Here is a 15,991-nt window from a genome sequence, read left to right on the forward strand (position 1 = left end):
TGTTGCCTTCTGTTTCTTCTTGTAGTTCTTTATTAAAACGTTGGTATGCCATCCTCACTTACAACAATCACTTTCTCTGGATATAGGCCTGCTTTTCACAGGCGACAGGTTAAGGAGGTAATCCTGTATGTGAGATGCATCAATGCAGACTGCAGCTGAGGTCTGAATTGACTGAACTCTCCTCGTATCAAAGCAAAAAGAAGAACCCTTTGTAGAAAACTATCACATCAGGGAGAAGGGTAGGATGGAAACACCACCCTGTTGAAAGGCCAACAGCAGGGATCATTCTCTTTGCAATTTAAGGGTTAATTCTGTTACCAGTACATCAGCTAAATAAGAGGGGGGTGTTGCTTAGCAACCAAGCAGAGTGGCATGATCTTCACTGAGGTAGCACATGTTCTGATTGGCTGTGTGGTTCTGAGGGTGTCTTCCCTCTGTTTAGTAAAAAGTGCTCCCTATGTACAAGGTTCCCAATGTGAGGCACATGCCCCACAGGGGGGCAATTTGAGAATGAGTTAGACCAAGTTAATGGTCTTTTAGGCTTCCTCCATGTGAATCGGAGTTCACTTTTTGAATAATAAGAATTATATGTCATGGGGGGCAGGGTAATCAGGATTTTAGAGATGCTTACTTGGGGCATGGCCAAAAGAAAGGTTGGGAACCACTGGTCTAAACTAAGAATGACAAAACCTCTCCGTTCCTTTCTCTACAAATTACACACTGTTTTTCTGTCCTCAGTAAAGCAATATCCAGACTTTCCTCTCTGGACACTGTCAGCATTATTTAAATGAATTGCTAACACTTCCCTCCAGCATTTTATTTTTAGTAGACGGGATTTTTGCTTGTATGGAACAGCATTCCTTCATGGGAGCCCTCAGCCACACTTGGTGCTCACATACCAGCAAATTTATATTGAACCATTATAGTCAATTGATTGGGATGCCTTGCACAGCAAGCCCACTTCCTGTTGTGGAGCGGTGGGGGCCACAGTTCTGGCAGATAGAGGATAACCCAGAGGAAGTCACACCAGCAACTACTGGGGGTCCTTGGGACTCTGGCCAGGAGACCTCAGCACCCAAGTGGAACATGGAAGGGCATCAGAGGAGCTGGTGGATGAGAAGCCAATGGGAGAGCAGGAAGAAGAGATCCCACAGCCCTCCAACACGGAGGGGGCTAGGCTGCTGGAGTAGCTGGTGGACTATGCTGAAATGGGGGAAATGACTGGGAGAATCAGAAACCAAGAAGACAAGAACTTTAATAGGGAATGGGGAAAATTTATAAGTTGCCTTGGAGAACACTGTAAAGAACTAAAAACATTGACAGGATTGTTATAACACTTGTAACAAGAACTATGGTAAGAGTTTTAAGAAAAAATGGAAGATATTATATAAGATGCAGTTGAAAAAGACTAAAAATGGAAACCATGGAGGGGTGGAGGGAAATATACTCAGAGTCGCATAGTGATTTCATGCTCTGTATTGCATCAAGTCAGGCTTTATATACATTATTTACACAATGGGTCCCGTGTGATTGGCTGACTCTGCTTCCCTCCTGGAGCCTGATTGGGCTGCTCCTGCAGGCCAATCAGTTGTTGCATTCTAGGATCCTCCTGACCTAATAGGCTGATTAACTTCCTCCTGGGGCCTGATTGGGCTGCTCCTGCAGGCCAATCCGGTTATTGCATTCTAGGATCCTACCTGCCTATTGGTCTAGGATCCTAGCTCAGTACATAACACGTTCCCTGTGAACTAAAATCATCACACACACACACACATTAAATGCTCATTAAATTTTCTGGTATGTGGTTGAATCCCACATGAAAATAGTAACAGCCTAGATGCACCCTGACTCTCTAAGATGCTACAGAAGTCTTTCTAAATATAATAATATTTTGTTCCTTTTTCCATGCGGAGAGTTACATTTGTTACTCAACAATTATATTCCAATTGAACAAAACTAGTCACTTCCCGCTCACCCAGCATCAATGTTTATAACCCAAATGACATGCAGCTGTGTTTTAAGATTCTGTCTTATCTAATTTCATCCTCTCTAACGTGTTTCTTAATATGTTCTGCTATTTTCTTACACTTCAAACTCCCCTGTGGTCTTCGCATATGGAAGAAACCTTTTTATATAGACTAGAGAGGGTCTCCAGTCTTCTTTAAGATGATACAGGTTGTTTTTGCTTCAACCCACAGTGTGAAGCCGCTTGCCGGTGTCTGCTGTGTGTGTGTGTGAACTGGCACTTTATTGCATTCACCTTGAGTCTTCACAACAAGAACATGATGGATTACGTTTTGAGAAACATCAGTGGGGGAAAGTGCTGCTGGAACACACACAAAAAGCCTTTTTGCAGTTATCAAAGGCTCTGTTCAATTAATGACTTCATTAGCGGGCCTTCAAAGCCGAGTATTCTCAGGGAATCTTGTGTGACTGCAGGAGGGGAAGTCAACGCAACACCCACAAAACACACGCCTGGCATACAAGCACATATTATTTAAATCTCTGTTATTTACTAAGCCGCAAGGGGGTGGTCCAAGCTGATAACCTCCTCTTATTCTTTGAAGTTTTTTCTTTCCATAAAGGTGCAAGGCTGAAAAACGTTGGATGTGGTGGGTGGGTTTAGAACCACCATTGGTGGGGGAAATGGGAATCCAGTAAAGAAGGCTTGCTTAGGACAACCCTATGAGGTAGATTAGACTAATAGCGAGTGACTGGCCTAAGGTCATCCAGTGATCTTCGTGGCTGAGAACTCACTATTGACTTTAAAAATAATGTCAGCTTTGAAGACATGACAAAATCATTGGTGAACAGTTTAAAATAATACATCACAGACTGAAGCTTAGGAAGAAAAATCTCAGTTGCGGCAATTGTTGCGTACTAGAAGAAAATGGCACGGGTTGGTTAAATAGAGGTTTTAGCGGTTGTCATGACTCAGCCCCACAATCAACTTTGTTTGATGCCAGATGGTGGTGAGTTTAAGAGCATAACTTATAGAATCATAGAATTGTAGAGTTGGAAGTGACCCCGAGGGTCATCTAGTCCAGCCCCCTGCTATGGAAGAATTGCCACTAAAGCATAGGGAGGCAAACTAAGGCCCGGGGGCCGGATTCAGCCCAGTCGCCTTCTAAATCTGGCCCATGGATGGTCCAAGGAATCAGCATGTTTTTACATGAGTAGAATGTGTGCTTTTATTGAAAATGCATCTCTGGGTTATTTGTGGGGCATAGGAATTCGTTCATTTTTCCCAAAAAAATATAGTCCGGCCCCCCACAAGGTCTGAGGGACAGTGGACCGGCCCCCTGCTGAAAAAGTTTCCTGACCCCTGAACTAAAGCATCAATGACAGATGGCTACTCAACCTCTGTGTAAAAACCTCCAAGGAAGGAGAGTCGACCACCTTCCAAGGGAGTCTGCTCCACTGTCAAAATATCTTGCCCACAGAAAGTACTTCCTGGTACAACTCTGTAGCGAAGAATTAGAGCATGGGCTTTTCTTTTTCCTCCTCCCACCCTGGCATTGTGTTTGTGTGTGATGTATAGTAAAGGGACCCCCTGACCATTAGGTCCAGTCATGACTGACTCGGGTTGCGGCGCTCATCTCGCTTTATTGGCCAAGGGAGCCGGCGTACAGCTTCCGGGTCATGTGGCCAGCATGACTAAGCTGCTTCTGGTGAACCAGAGCAGTGCACGGAAACTCCGTTTACCTTCCTGCTGGAGTGGTACCTATTTATCTACTTGCACTTTGAGGTGATTTCGAACTGCTAGGTTGGCAGGAGCAGGGACCATGTGTGATGTATATTAGATTGTAAATCTGAAGGCAAGGGCTGTCTTATCATGGGTAAGCCATTCTGGAAGCCTTTGGGCGGGGATAAAAATGTTCTGTTTAGTTTTAATTAAAAGAAAAAGAAAAGAAAAATCCGCAAGCACCATCAATTGCCATCACATTACAAAGCTCCATGACAACTTGCCAAAGGAAGGTCGTCAATAGTGGGACATTTCCAAGCTGAGCAGAGAAAAGCTTGCTACATCTTTTTGAATTTTGTTCAAAATTCCCCACCATTCTCGGCTGTTATATGAATCGAAGCCAAGCCTCGTTGCCTATTGCTAAGCATGCCCTTATCATTTCTAGCAACTTGTGGCGTCTTGCCAAGCCAAGTTAGAACTTGGTTGGGAGCTGGGTTAGGAAGGTTTGGACAGCTGGTGTCTCATTGTTTTTGGAAACGCGAATGCATTCCCTCTCTCCATTCAGGCTCAAGGGAGACCAAGTCAAGCACAGTGTATAAGCTGGGCAGGTTTGCGCTTCTGGCTACCATGAGCTTCCCATGGTTACTGATAAAACAAGAGCTAAATCTTCCCCAGCTCTTTCTGTCTCTACCCTTATTGTTTGGCTCCCATGTCTGTCAATGCAGGGGCCTGCATGGCAAAGGGGAACAAATCCTTTAAGTTGCAGCATTTGGGACTTTTTCGTTTAGAGCAAAAACAAGGAAGAGGAGGTGACATGATAGACCAGGCTTCCTCAACCTCAGCCCTCCAGATGTTTTTGGCCTACAACTCCCATGATCCCTAGCTAGCAGGACCAGTGGTCAGGGATGATGGGAATTGTAGTCTCAAAACATCTGGAGGGCTGAGGTTGAGGAAGCCTGTGATAGATGTTTATACAGTTATGCTTGGTATGGAGAAAGAGTAGAGAGGAAAGTGTTTTTTCCCTCTCTCCTAATATTAGAACTTGTGGACTTCCAATGAAGCTGAATGTTGGAAGATTCGGGGCAGATAAAGTCCCTCTTCACACAGTGTAAACGGTGGAACTTGCTCCCGTTGTTGATGCCCACCAATGTCGATTCAAAAGTAGATTAGACACATTCATGGCAAGCTGGGATCCGAAGCAGCAGCCAGTCATGGCCCCAATCCCTTGGTGTAGCCTCCTCCAGCCAGCACCACGTGGAGTTCTGCTTCCTTCCTCCTTCTCCTCCTTCCTGGACCTGAGGTTCCCCATCCCTGGTACACAGGGAACTTAGCATTGCAGAACCCTTCTTCTGGGTCAAGGATGAGGAGAAAGAAACGTTTTCGGCCCGTGTTGTTAAAGCCATTTCAGCGCTACAACCTGCAGTTTGCCTTTTTCCAGCAGACAGAGAGCGGGGACTAGGGAGAACTGCAGCTCTTCATAAGCCAGACTCTCTGCTTTTTTGGAAGCAGGGTGGAACGGGCTCGCCAGATGTCTCTGGGACTGACCTGCTCCAAGAGGCAGCAGCTTGATGAATATCTCTGTGGCTAATTAACGCCCGTTTTCCAAAGAGAATGGGAGGGAAAGGGGATTCATGCTCCTCAGATGGGAATCTGCATGTGAGCATCCGTAATAACTTCCCAAATGACAGCAGCAGCTTTCTATACAGACTGCCCCTCCCCAGCTACTACACACACACACACACACACACACACACACACATGCCTCAGCTCACTCACGCTTTATGTCTGCCTCTAGGTCTATTTTGGACTGCCTTGTCTCTCTTCATTTTCTCCCATTTCCTTTTGCTTCCCTCTAATAGGACAGGCTGCTTCTGTGTATTCTCTCTGGATGACCTCCCCATTTCCCCATGGCTGCTGCACATGACATCACACACATACACCAGGCACCCACAGTGTTGGGTAGAACCAGGTGTGCCTGCTCAGGTTCGGCTTTTGGGCCTTGTTTTGGGGCATCTGGTTGGCCACGGTGAGAGTACAGAACACTGTCTCTTTCTACAGTGTTCAGTATGCACACAGCAGCCTCTGCCAACATCTCCTCTGTGAAATTGGTGCCACACAATACAGATGCCACGTTTGTAAGAATTGGATCTTTCAGTGTGGCAGCACCCACACTCAGGAATTACCTGCTTTCTTACAACTGCATAGCAGGTCTTTTGTGGCACCTGTAACAGTGCCAGTTTCACAGATTGAAGTGGTCAAACCTATTTAGGGTAAGGCAATCTCACAACCTGACTTTGCTGGGACGCGGATGGCACTGTGGTCTAAACCACTGAGCCTCTTGGGCTTGCTGATCAGAAGGTTGGCGGTTTGAATCCCTACAATGGGGTGAGCTCCCGTTGCTCGGTCCCAGCTCCTGCCAACCTAGCAGTTCGAAAGCATGCCAAAATAGTGCAAGTAGATAAATAGGTACCATTCCAGTGGGAAGGTAAATGGCGTTTCCATGCACTACTCTGGTTTTGGTGTTCCATTGCGCCAGAAGCGGCTTAGTCATGCTGGCCACATGACCTGGAAAAACTGTCTGCAGACAAACACCAGCTCCCTCAGCCTGTAAAGTGAGATGAGCGCCGCAACCCCAGAGTTGTCTGCGACTGGACTTAACTGTCAGGGGTCCTTTACCTTTACCTTTACCTAACTGAATCCCACATGAAACCAGCAACAGCCTGGAAGTGACCTCACTTTATTTTAAAATGCTATTCCAAACATCTCACATTTCCACAGGCATTGCCTCCCTTCCCTCATCCCTACTGCCACATTGAAGTGGGACCTTCACTGGCTAGCACGAGCTGCAACAATCTTGGTCATCACAACCTTCTCCCAGTCAAGGCTGGTGCGGGTGATGGGCAGCTGTCTCCGAAAGGACTTCAGGTATGTGCCGTTCATGTGCTGATACTCTTCCATCAGCCCACCTTGGATCTCATTTTCTGCCTTCTCCACCAGCTTCGCAAAGTCTTGTGCTGTTTGGGTCTCATCCGTGACCAGCAGGGTCTCCTCGACATCCTTGATGACCGTCAGGTGTGTGTTGCCATCCTCAAAGTAATGGGCTTGGACCATGATGGTGCCAGACACCTCGGTAGAAGTGGAGGCCGGTGCCAATGCAAAAGTCCATTCCGACTTCCACAGTCCATTCCAGAAAGAAGAGGGCTTGTATTGGTGGCTTTCGATGCAAGCCACAAAGATCTTCCGGACAGCTGTGTCCTTGATGAAGACGCTGCAAAGCCCCTCAGGGTAGTGGTTGCTGACATAGACCTTCAAGGCCTCTTGAAGTGCTCTCCTCCACAGTTCGCCTTTCTCATCCTCCTCAGGCTGATCCTGGAAATTGCTCGGCACTCTCTTCAGATGGTCGTACTTGAAGGAGACTCTGTTCTGAGGGTCCAGGAAGCGGTTCTCCTCCAGTTCATTGTGGCGGGTCAGCAACACCTCACACTTTTTGCTTTTGACTGGAGTGAAATGGTCTTTGTTGTGCACAGCGCAAAGGCTGGCCACCTCCTCACACATCATGGTGTCGTCGTCCACCAGCATGCGCAGGTCGCTGAAGGCCTCGTTGAACTCTCCCGGCGGCGCCTGCTTCAAGAGTCGGCTCACCACCTGGGCTTTCTCTGGCTTTGCTAGGGTGTGGTCCCCAGACTCTTGTTCCTTTGACATGCTTGCCTAGTCTGCAAATGACGAATCATAGGATTTTGAATGCAGTTGACTTGCAAAAAGCCCAAATGGATTGACTTATTTTGATGCACTGGCCTATGACACTTGATATATAAGGACCCACCCTAGTTACTACAGTACTTTGCTTTATACTCAGGTAGGTAGCCGTGTTGGCCTGACACAGTAGAAATATATTAAAAAATATTTAAAAATTGTCTAGTAGCACCTTAGAGACCAACTAAGTTTGCTCTTGATATGAGCTTTCGTATGCATGCACACTTCTTCAGATACTGTTTTTAATTGTTGTGTTTTACATTGTTGTAACCTGCCCTGGGACCTTCTGGTGACAGGTGGATAATAATAATCTCATACTCTGGGTGGCTTCCAACATACATAAAAACATTATTAAACATTAAAAGACTTTGTGATACAGGGCTGCCTTCAGATGTCTTCTAAAGGTTGTATAGTTAGTTATCTCCTTGGCTCAGGAGTCGCCTAACTCCACACCCTCCAGCATTTCTCCGATGAAAATAGGGATGTCCTAGGGGAAAGCGGGACATTCTGGGATCAATTCAGAAACTGGGACATCTTCTGTAAATCCAGGACTGTCCCTGAAAAATAGGGACACCTGGAGGATCTTTAATCTAGATATATTTTTGAAAGTTGATCTAGATATATTTTTGAAAGTTATGCTTTTGGACACGTTTTAATACAGTATATTGCAACCATGGTGGTGGACTGAACCTTTCAAAACTGCACTCATTTTAACCCACTCATTTAAAAACTGTACTGATTTTGTTGGTTTCTCATAATCCCTGACCAACAACTGAGTACAAGTAGAAGTAGTAGTAATGATAAATTATTACCTTTTACCACCAGGAACCTTCTGGAATCAAGAGAATTGTTCAAACCCTCCCTTGTTGAGAAGACTGAGGATTTTCTCAAACTAACTTAGACCAGGCCCACTAAACTCAATGGCATGGTTATTTTAGTTCCATTAATTTCAATAGGCCTACTCTGAGTAAAACTTAGTTGGAGACAAGTCTGTGTCTGTAATCCTATGTACACTTAACTGAGAGTGGGGTCTCAGGTCTATGATTTTCAGTCACGAGTCCAACCATTACGTTTATCACTGAATTAGAATGATTGGCAACCTATAGAAAAGTTGATTGGTGCTTGTTCCAATTCAGCATTAAACAGCAGGTTTTCCTGGGGGAAATGACAGGATGGAAGGGTGGGGGAACCCTGCCCATATCTGTGCCTGTAAATCATTGGCCTGTGCCCATAAATCACAGCACAAACAGAAGTATGGGTGAGCTCACAGTTTAATTGCAGTTACTGGGGCTTACAGGCCTGAGGAGACCTGTAGAGAACATTAAACTGAGAGACAATCACATGATGGCTTCTATCATTGCAGGATTCCTTGGCCACCTGGCACTGTCTTCGCATTGGCTCTTCAGCGGTGGATACCATATTTGGTCCCTGAAGCTGCCTACACAACCTGGGCTGTGTGGAGTCACTGCAGACCAGCAACTAATGGCTTGTGGCCCTTGTCCACGGACAACCACTTTGAGTAGCACTGCACTAAGTGAAGCAGAAGCCATATCTTTTTCCAAAAGGCAGCTCTGTCCAAGCTGCAGATGCAAATGATAGCCTCAAGGACAGCATTTTACCAGACAATCAGGTTACATCCAGACAAGCTGTTCATCATTTGTTGTACCAGGAGGTTACACAACTTGCATCGAAGCGAGTGCAATCCTACGTTTTCCACTGCGTTTTCCAATCACTTTCCTAGATAGGAAATAGCCCAAAAGCCTGGCTAAAAAGGAATGCTTTTGCCTTTCGCCTGAATGTATGTATGTTATGACACCACCCTGGGGAGAGTTTTTAGAACCCGGGAACTGCTGGATGCATTAGGCATCCCCTGTAGCTTGGTAACTGGTGTGGGTGTGAGTTCTTTTATTCTGGCGCCCTCTATTTCAGTTGGATCAACTGATTATCCTTCCTGGAAGAGACACCTATGGATAGGGGTTCATGACTTATTACTATGTGTCAAAATAAGACAAAAAGGAGAAGCCAACCCAGAAGCTGGTGTTTCTACCACCAGTGGTCTCTCTAGTTCATTTGTAAGTCTATGACGATGTGCACTGGCTGAGGTTGCTGGGAATTGCATCCAAAACCTTTGGACGGCACCAGGTCATCAAAAGCTGGCCTAAAATAACTATTACACTAAGACTATAGGATACTGCAGACCTAAGTTATTCCAAGTGAACTTGAGACTTTAGAGCATGGAACATACAGCCCTTCAGAGGCTATTGAAGTACAACTCCCATCATGCCTGACCAACAGCCTTGCTGACTGGGACTGGTGGAAGTCAGGAGGCCAATAACATCTGGAGGGCTGCAGGTTCCCCCCCGCCCTGTGCTTTCGAGCTATCTAGCTGCTCTGATGTTGATTTTACCAAAGCGTTCAGGAAAATGAACATTTAACGATCACCTTAATTAGCACCTCTGCCTAATTTGCTAAATGGGAGATGCCTAGATTGGAATTTACAAATAGAGTATAACGATATTTTGATCTGCTGCTCAGTGCATCTGAAATGTGTTTGGTTTCCTAGCAGTTCTTTTCTGAACCCTGTCTGAATGAACAGCAATATACTAACATGTTTCACAATTTCAGCGTATTCCCCCGCTCTTATCTTTTATCTTTATCGTGAGCAGAGTGTTTTTGGGATTCAAGAGGATGTTTTGAAAGCCAGCAGGTTGGAGGGGAGATACTCAACATCTTTCCCCAAGAGAAAGTCACTTTGACAGACAGCAAGCAGTGCAAGAGAGACCACAAACAAGCTGCCATCTCCTGACTTCAAAGCCGTCTCAGGTCAGATCAGGACTACTCTGAAGCACCAGATCAGACCCAAAATTGGAGTGTGTGCAGAGCCCTACAAACAACATCATTAACTTGCCTGTGTGAAGGGTGTCCATCCCATAATAAGTACCCATCTGCAAGCTCCTCTAAGGCTCCTGGGTGCTAGTATTATGAGAGAGGTTTTCTTAGCCACTGTCTCCACCGACTTCATGATTTTGAAAACCTCTGTCATATGGCACATGTTTCCTCTTCAATTTTCTTTGTTTCTATGAATCTTGACCCTGGACCACACAAGACTCTGAAATCATCAAATAGGACTCTAGGCTGTACACACCTGAAAAGACACTTGGGGAATTATCCTGACCTGTTTCCGCTGCACTGTTCAAGTAGGGATTTCAAAGTGGTTGCATTCTATGTTCCCATAGCAACCAGGAGATACTTACCTGGGTCCTATATGAACAGTAGCATTACCCATCCCATGAAGGGAGGATAGTTCCCCACTAAAATAACTCAATGATGCATTCTCCAGAGCTTTTAACAGCTATGACTCTCACGTGGTGAATCCCTCAACCTGCTCCTTTAGAACCATCTTCCTTAACCTGGTTCCCTATAGATGTTTTGGGAAAGGGTCACACTCACACCTTCTTTGTCATTAACAATCCCCAACCCATTGGAAAGGAGAGCAAGAGAGAGATTTGCACCTTAATTTACACTTTCCATTCTCTTTGGCCCTGAGTGAATTGAGCCCTTCTCTGAACCAAAAGAATTGGGGGGGGGGAGGGTGTGTTTAAATCCTAGAATACTTAACACATTTGTCATATCAAATGTCAGCAAAATGCCAACAGTGTTATAACTCTCAAGAATTGACAAAGACATTCAGCGTAATTCTGGGCCTGGGAGCCTCTGCAATTTCTTTTTGGACAAAGTCATTTTGCTAATTGCAGATTTGAAAAGAAGCATAATTAGGAATGGAGAGAGAGAATGAGAAAGAGAGAGACAATTCCTTGGCCACAGAATAGATTAACACCATGGGATCCTTCATTATCTTTTATCTGTGTGAGGGAAAGGAGATAATCAGGGAGGTGGAAGGAAGACAGTGCCTTCATTTATACTTTTTTTAATGTGAAACAGATCGTGGTAACGTCAGTTTCTCTAGTATGGATTTTGTTCTTGCTCTTTTTTGCAGTTCTCTTGAGGTCGCCAACAAATATGCAGTTAGAAATGGGGCTCCAGATAATTAAAATGCTTCTCAACTGACCTCTTCTTCACTAACTAAAGTGAAGATAGCAATGCAGGATGCTTTGTGTTGGGTGTTTAAAGATGCTCATTTCAGAGGGAGGCTGAAATTCATTCACAGAAAAAGTGTCTGAGGGCTTATCCATACTTACCTTTTACTCTGCTCTTCCCAAGCATAGTGCCATGCTTTCAAGCTCATTGTCTGAGCGCTCTTTGCTCCTCCCCTGGAGTTTTCCCAGCAAAAACCTAAGGCACAACAAACAGCAATTCAGGTGTTCCATGGATTTCCATTTGCTCCAGTTCAGCTTTAAAGAGCAGGTTATCACAGCAAAAGCTCCAGAGCAAAAAGAAAGGATGTTTGGGCATGGAGTTGGGGAAGGATGTTGTGAGTCTTCTCTCCTCAATAGCCACAAGGAATTAAGCCTTGCTACTTTAAGGGACGCGGGTGGTGCTGTGGGTTAAACCACAGAGCCTAGGACTTGCAGATCAGAAGGTCGGCGGTTCGAATCCCCGCAACAGGGTGAGCTCCTGTTGCTCGGTCCCTGCTCCTGCCAACCTAGCAATTTGAAAGCACATCAAAGTGCAAGTAGATAAATAGGTACTACTCTGGTGGGAAGGTAAACGGCATTTCCGTGCACTGCTCTGGTTCGCCAGAAGCGGCTTAGTCATGCTGGCCACATGACCCGGAAGCTGTACGCCGGCTCCCTCAGCCAATAAAGCGAGATGAGCGCTGCAACGCCAGAGTTGGCCATGACTGGACCAAATGGTCAGGGGTCCCTTTACCCTTTACCTTTACTTTAAAAGACACAGCTGTTCCCACATTCCATGATGCTCCCTGCTCTCTTTGGAAAGAGCCATGGAGCAAAAATCAACTTCATAAATCCCAGAGATTACTCCAAGCCGCTCCTGTAAAAAGAGATAGAGTAAGCAGCTGGTTTTGGAAGAAATTAGTTGCTAATATTCAGTGAGATTTGCTGCGCAGTCCCAAGGATGAAACGATGACTAAATAAAGTTGTGTTGGGGGTGGGGAAAGTTTCACCCCACAGAATATTCATCCAGTTAGTACTTCTTCAGGTAGATCTTCACAGTACTGTCCTTTTTTTGCGTCACACACACACACAGAGAGCTTTGCCGCTGACTGCACTTATTGAGGCTGCAACTCAACTCAGCTTCCAGGTGAAGATACGTACACAATGTTCACCTTTGCAAGTACCTTCATATTGTAGTTGTATACTTAAAAAATAATTTGGGCATGCATCAGCAAATATATACAGAGTAGAAAGACACAACCACAGAAGGCAGAGGCAGCGACAGAAGCGACTGCACTTCAGTTTGCACAGGTGGGATGGAGCAGAAACAGCTTTGAATTTCATCTCTGATCGCTATGGCAACCTTCCTTCCAAGGTGATATGAATCTGGTCGCAGCAGCAGCCGAGAGGAGGTAAAGGTCACTCCTGCAGGAGGAGATGGGCATTGATGAAGGCCTTTTTAACAGGTCCCCACGGGGCTGGCCTTTGAAAGCTACCTGAACGCTTTGATTGTGGAAGGGAAAGGGATGGAGAGAAAAACCTATTAGAATGGTCTCAGCAAAGCAGCGATAAAGGAAGTGCATTTTCTGATGCAAACAACCCTATCTGTTTCCTGTCTATTGATAAATTTCTGCAGCTATTTTGGGGGAGTGTTTTATAGGTCAATGGTTCCCAAATCTCCCCCCCCCCCAGACCACTTGAAAATTTCTGAGGGTCTTAGTGGACCCTTTAATGGTTTTCCATTTGTAGCAAGTGTAGTGCAGCATGTTAAATGTACAATGTTTACTTGTATTTTTACAAACACGCCACAAACCACCTGAATCCATGGACCACAGTTTGGGAACCCCTGTTATCGCTTATTATATGACATTTGTTGCAATATAGTATTATTGGCAGGGGTGCCAACTTGAATAAAATATTGGGGGGAGCAGTTAAGCCCCGCCCTGCATAATCAATCACATGACACAGTTCACAGACACCATTAGAATAGCAATGTCCATCAACTTGGGGTGGGGTACTCAAATATTTTATTGGGGGGTGCAAAGTAACTTCAACACCTTGGAGTTGGCTCCTATGCTCACAAAGTTGTTGCGGGGATACAATGGAAGGAGTGAGCCACATGCATAGCATTGAGTTCCTTGCACAAAAGTGTGTGCAATTTTGCTCCGAGGTGGAAGGTATCCCAGCCTTCAAGATGCAGCCCAGGGGGCAACTGTGCCATCAGAATGGGCTGGGGAGTTTCTGAGAGGTCAGGCTGTTGCCTCCTTAGCTGGAAAGGACTCCTGGTGACAAACGTTTCAGGGGCTTGAAATAAACAAATTAAGGTCTTATATATATAATAAATGTTCATGGATGAGCCAGGCAAACACGTACATAAATGTATGGGCCACAGGTCTGAGGCAGCACAGGAGGGCAGCCCTGGAGCCATTTTGGCTCCCAAACTGACCAAATGTTTGCTCTGCAAGGTCAAAGGAAAATGGAAAGGCCTCCCCATTGTCTTTTCATTCACAAAACCTGTCTTAGGGGTATATCTGTGTATGAATAGGGTGAGCCTGTGACCTGGCTCAGGAACTAAGTATTTGTCACTACAAAAGACTGGCCAGGCTCCCCAGGATAGCCAATCAAGTAAGCATTAACAGGTAACCTGCCAGACAGGAGATAAACAATGACAGGAGATAAACAATGCACTCAGATTTCTGTTGTAGACCACCCCTTCTGTGATGTAGATATGATGTGTCTGGGGTGGTCTCGTTTATATAAGGGCAGGCACGCCTTTGTTCGGGGTCCTCCTCCTTCTGCTGCGTGTGAGGAGAGCACCCTGTTGCAACAGTTCAATAAAGATCAGGCTTACTAGCTGCTTTGCTTCTCAATATTCTCTGGTTGGCCTCTGTTATTTTCTCTGACCAATGGAGAACCTACAAAGGACTCTATAAGGGCTCTTGTGTCCCCCATAAGAGAATAAGGGCAGATTTTTGTTTATTACAGGCTTGTGTTAGGCAAAATTTGTGATGGCCAAGGCCACGGAATGGGACCAGGCCTCCATTATGTAACCGTTCCCTTGCTGCCTTCCAAAAATCTGAACAAAGTAAGCTGTTTTCTGCCAACAACACAATGAGACAGATTGAACTCTGCATCAGAACCGTTAGGAGAGCCTGCCGAGTCTTCTTTCTCATTTCAGCTTCGCTAATTTGGACTAATGACTGGAGGAAACGCTCGCTGGTTCATCAGAGGGCAGGGAGAGCTTTGCATTTCATTACCCTCTATGAACCATATTATATATTTGGGCTATTGGATTGTAACATTTATAACGGGACGTTTTGTTAAGGTGGGTTGTGAACGTTGCATCCTTCATAGTTCAGACCCCATTGTTGTCATCCCATCTCTCTGAGTAAAAGGAAGAGCTAGTTATGCTTTGTATCCTATTGATAACCAGGTTTACTTACTTATGTGCATATTCCTTTGTCTCCTGGATAAGAACCTTTGTTCATGCTCCATTTGGGGAATCAGCTGCTCATCAAGACCTCCATCCTTTACCAGGCCACCATTATTTTAATGTATCCTACTAACATGCATTTCATAGTTCAGAATACGTTTCCTAGAAATTCTACTTACAAAATACCATAGACTGGTAACCCTTAAAGGAGGCTTCTGCTATTGCCCCTATATTGTGAAATGTCCTTCCCTCTGCCATGTCTTTCTGCCCAGGCTTTCCGTGACCAGTAAGACTGGTCCCTGTTTTTGTTTGGATTCTCTGATCCTTCTTTTAGTAGGTTTTTATGCTGCTATTTTACACCGTGTTTTTGTTTTGCTGGTGTGTTTTTTTTATTGATGGTGTTGTTTATTGTTTTTATGTTGTGTACTACTTGGAGATTTTGAAAATGTTAAGGAGATTAGCAATGATTTTAAATAAAAAGAAACAGTGCCGCCTATAATATACCAGCAGCAAATTCCTTCTCTGAGAGTAGAATCCTTATGCAGCTGAAACATCCATGCAGGAGAAGCACTAACCCTGAATGCAGGCAGAATGTGTTTTGCAAAAATGTGCATATTGGGCAAAATTCCATACATTACAAACATATGTATATTAGGAGAAATTCAAATAAAATGGTGCTGGATTTGCATAAGGAGTTTTGTTTAAAAAACCAACATGCATAGATGCAGAGAACTGAATTTAGGAATGGGAAAATGAGAGACAGAAAGTGAATAATAATAATAATAATAATAATAATAATAATAATAAAAAATTTTATTTATATCCTGCCCTCCCTAGCTGAAGCCAGGCTCAGGGCGGCTAACAACAATAAAATAGTACATTCTAAAATCATTCATTATAAAATTAATTCAAATCAAATCGACAGATTTGCCCACTTTGCATGCAGAAGATCTCCCATTCAATCCCTGACATCTCTGGGATCAACTCCTGCCTGAAACCCTGCAAAGTTTCTGCCAGTCACTATAGACAATACTGAGCTAGAGA

The 15,991-nt window shown here is 44.8% G+C and overlaps 1 pseudogene across 2 annotated transcripts; it reads right to left on the bottom strand.

The window, feature by feature from the left end:
* Positions 1 to 6,406: 6,406 nt before the first annotated feature.
* LOC309357087 (F-actin-capping protein subunit alpha-1 pseudogene) lies at positions 6,407 to 10,687 on the bottom strand (annotated as a pseudogene). 2 transcript variants are annotated; one of them, XR_014173384.1, is made up of 2 exons: positions 10,584 to 10,687; positions 6,407 to 7,398 (listed from the first exon to the last, which is right to left on the bottom strand). The product of XR_014173384.1 is annotated as an F-actin-capping protein subunit alpha-1 pseudogene (transcript). The 2 variants fall into 2 exon arrangements; XR_014173385.1 differs by having other exon boundaries at positions 10,614 to 10,669.
* Positions 10,688 to 15,991: the final 5,304 nt, after the last annotated feature.

Source organism: Podarcis melisellensis (assembly GCF_964234715.1).
Source record: "Podarcis melisellensis genome assembly, chromosome: 14".
Taxonomy (NCBI): Eukaryota; Metazoa; Chordata; class Lepidosauria; order Squamata; family Lacertidae; genus Podarcis; species Podarcis melisellensis.